This window comes from Globicephala melas, chromosome 13 (genome assembly GCF_963455315.2).
Source record: "Globicephala melas chromosome 13, mGloMel1.2, whole genome shotgun sequence".
Classification (NCBI taxonomy): domain Eukaryota; kingdom Metazoa; phylum Chordata; class Mammalia; order Artiodactyla; family Delphinidae; genus Globicephala; species Globicephala melas.
The window spans coordinates 59,759,024-59,763,168 of record NC_083326.1 but is presented as its reverse complement, the minus strand read 5'-3'; positions in this window follow the sequence as shown (position 1 = coordinate 59,763,168).

Here is a 4,145-nt window from a genome sequence, read left to right as displayed (position 1 = left end):
GGCCGCACCTGCGGAAGCACGGGGCTGGCCAGGCCGCAACGCGCCCCTCACCTGAGCCATGTGGGCCCCGGGCCCATCCCTAAAGCACGTTCGCGTGCACCTGTCGCGGGGACTACACGGACTCTGCAATACGCCCTCTCACAGCCACACCTTCGGATGACCTTTTCAGACAAATTTAAGTGCATTTTCCCCCATCCGAGATAGTACTTCTCAGGGCACTGCCAGCTGGAGGACCGTGCAGGAGGGAAATTTACCGCCTCGGCTGTCCAGCTGCTGGCACTCTGACTTCCTCTGGAGGGTTATCCGCGACAGTTTGTACTTGCCCTTATTTAACCACCAAAGGGATTACATAATCGGAGGGAAACCATTTTATTGAGTTCCTTTTGGACGCTTTTTATTTACATTGAGGTTAATCCGCGACAATTTGTGCATGCCTTTATTTAACCATAAAAGAGCTTGCGTAATTGGAGGGAAACCATCTTCCTCCTCATCGTTGTGTCCTCCAAACTACAGCACGCATTTGTGACTTAATGAGTGAAGTTACGAATTTATGTCATTAATCAGATGATATATTTCAGACTTCACAGAGAAAGCTAAATCCCAGCATTTAACCGTACAAAGCATAAACTTGCATTAAACATCACTATTTTTTACTTTCCTAGGTTCCTGATTTCTCCTACCTTTAAAAATATTAGGTTCAATATGAATTGTAAGAGCACCTTGTGGCTAGAAGTGGATCAGTGTTACGTATAATTTGGATATTTATGGCGTGAAATACAAAGAAAAATCCACTAAAAATTTAACCAACTCTTGTCTGACTTCAAGTCGTTGAGTTGGTTCTCATTTAGCTCGCTGTCATAGGGAGAATGGATGGTAGTGGCAATAGCTATTTCTACAGCAGTACGAGCCTCAGTTCAAAACTGAAAGGTAGCTAATCTTGAATTTGCTGAAATCAATTAACCATAATTCATGCCATAATTATCTGCACAATCTTATTCCTTAAAAGTCACTGAATACATGAAAGACTCAAGGCAATTGTGATCCAAGGCACTGTACTGACTACACTTGAATAGGACACTATCTGTAAAAGAAAAGTTCATTGTAGAATCAGTCAAGTTGCAAAAAAAATTTTATTGAAGCTCCTATTAAGATTATACGCGACAAATTATAAGTCAGCCACAGTTTGTTATTGGAAAGTTTCAAAATCAAGGGAAGAGGAGCTAATTTTCCTTTTCAGTGTGAAACTAGAAGTATAAATCAAGAAGTTAATTCTTATTATGGACAGAGACCTCAAAAGAAGCTGGAGCTAGTAGATTAGTAAGTTGCTAAGGCTGTTAATTATAGAGCCCTGTCTTTCATTGGCTCAAATCCTGGAATCCATCTTCAGCAAGTGGGCAAAATATGTTTTCTTAATAGTACCAGGAGATCAAGGAACCCAAGCATTAAACATCACTCTTAGGCAAGGTTAAGTTTTATTACATTTATTTAGGGTTATTACTAGCAGACACTTAAAATGTGTGTATTTGATATCTAGAAGCCATCTGCAAAATTTACTTTCTTTCCAACTTCTTACCTTTAGAATCAACTACTGTTACGTTTTGCTACATGATGTACAGTTAGATCATTCAAAAAATCCTGCCATATTTCAGGAAGGTGAATATAATAAAATAAAAATACAATCTCAATCATGGCTTATCATATGACAGTCTATACAGATGTAATGCTTTAATACTCTTATGACTATCATCATGTTGTAGGACTTATTAGGACAAATGGCTCCATCCAGTCACAGCAAGTAATTCTGAGGAACTGGTAGCTTTCCCTAGCTACACTCAGTAGCCGCTCCAAAAACCACCAAAAAAGCCAGACATTAGATTCTTTGCCCAGTAGGAAAAATGACAAGTTGATTTGTTGGTTCATTTTTGTAATAAAAAAATTTAAATAGGAATAAGAACATTTCCTCCCTAAATATCTTTTTTTGTAAAAAACAGCACAGAGCTAGGAACTGAGAAGAGGAAATGAGGGAGCAAGTGGTGTTAGACACATCAACACTGCCAACTTCTCCTTACGGGTTTCAAAAATAGGCTGGGATATAGCTTCATCTCAGGCAACCGAAAACTGGCAAGAAAATTTTAATCAGTGTGTTCATATACATTTGGAACCATCTTGGATTACTGTAATGAAATTTTACTTGCCAGGTGTTTTTAAAAGCCTATCTGTAGTTATTAAAATCAGTGCTCTTGTGTTAAAAATTGATAGGATTTTCAAGAAAAATGGACAAAAAGATTAAGCAAGATTCAACTCAAAATACTAGTATGTACTACTGCAGTACAATGTAAGTGATGATCTAAGAACTATAGAATATATTTTGATAATGATATAACAGTATGCCTATAATTATAACGACCTAAAATCAATATTCTGCCTCTAAAGTAGTACATAAGTTAATCAGTGCATATCCTTAATACATGACTTGTTTTTTCACCCAGTATCTGAAACCTTCCCACTCCTAACATTTCGTCTAGTGGGAAAAAAAAAAAGAATTATGTCAAAGTGTAAGGCATTTTTTACAATAGTAACTTTAATTTAAAGGAATACCTGTAATTTTTCATAATTTTAAATAAAAAGCTTAACAGCTAACAGAAGATAGACTATTTTTTTTTTAAGAGATAAAAATAATAGTAAAAGTAGTTGCCTGTGGGAAGAAGGTCTGAGGGCTCTAGGGTAGAAGGGAGCATTTTCATTGTGTTACCTTTTTGTGCCACTTGAAAAATTACTGTTGTTACCTTCCTAGGTAAAAAACAAAAACTAGTTTGTTTTTTTAACATCTTTATTGGAGTATAATTGCTTTACAGTGTTGTGTTAGTTTCTGCTGTATAACAAAGTGAATCAGCTATATGTATACATATATCCCCATATCCCCTCCCTCTTGCATCTCCCTCCCACCCTCCTTATCCCATCCCTCTAGGTGGTCACAAAGCACTGGGCTGATCTCCCTGTGCCATGCAGCTGCTTCCCACTAACTATCTTTTACATCTGGTAGTGTATATATGTCAATACCACTCTCTCACTTCGTCCCAGCTTACCTTTCCCCCTCCCCATGTCCTCAAGTCCATTCTCTACATCTCTACGTCTGTGTCTTTATTCCTGTCCTAGGTTCATCAGAACCATTTTTCTTTAAGATTCCATATATGTGTGTTAACATACGGTATTTGTTTTTCTGACTTGCTTCACTCTGTATGACAGACTCTAGGTCCATCCACCTCAGTAGAAGTAACTCAATTTCATTTCTCAAAAACTCGTTTTTAAAGACAGTCTTAAAAATAATCATATTTATAAGCATCATAGTTATTAGTCTGTCATAAGATCAAGGCCAAACAGTGACTTTGAGAAATCCTGAAACTGGATTAGTTTAGATCTATCCCTGAATTTAAAGCTGGCTATTAATTTTTTATTCCAGCTTGCAAAACTCATAGCTAGTTTCTTGAACTGGATATTATATACAAAGGGTTTTATTCTTTCTTCCAAGTTGTAATATGCATTCAGCTGAGGAGTATATTTCCCATATCCACTGAACCTTCCAACTCAAGTTACACTTCCAGTTTCTTCCCCCACTTAGTTTTTGTATACTTGCAGGGTCAGAATAGCCCAGGATAATATCAAAGTGTTTTGTACTTTCCTTTTTTAAAAATGATAAATAGTACTTCTAGAGACAACGACCCTGTCCTCATTACACCTACAGTCGCTTGATATGTCACTTACCAGTTGAAATTACAGTAACAATGGTGTGCTGTAAATATAAAAATGTTTAAAGAGAATACTGACAAAGTTTATAGAAAGATCATATTAACTTAAGACTTGGCTATGGTTAAAGATGGGAGAGCAAAATGTATTTGAAATTTGACAGAATTTTTACTTCACAATAACCTAATATTACTGATAAAAGTGAAGGGGCAGTTGAAAATGGGTAATGTTGAAATAACTGTTAATTAGCTTATGGAATAATGTGTTCATAGTTAGCCAAAGACAGCAGATGACCAAAATGGTGCTCTTAAGTTCTGACATGGCACTTACTGTTGCAAGTTGCTAGGTTACAAGCAAGGTGTACACAGATGGAAATGAACAAATAATATAAAAAGTCTATG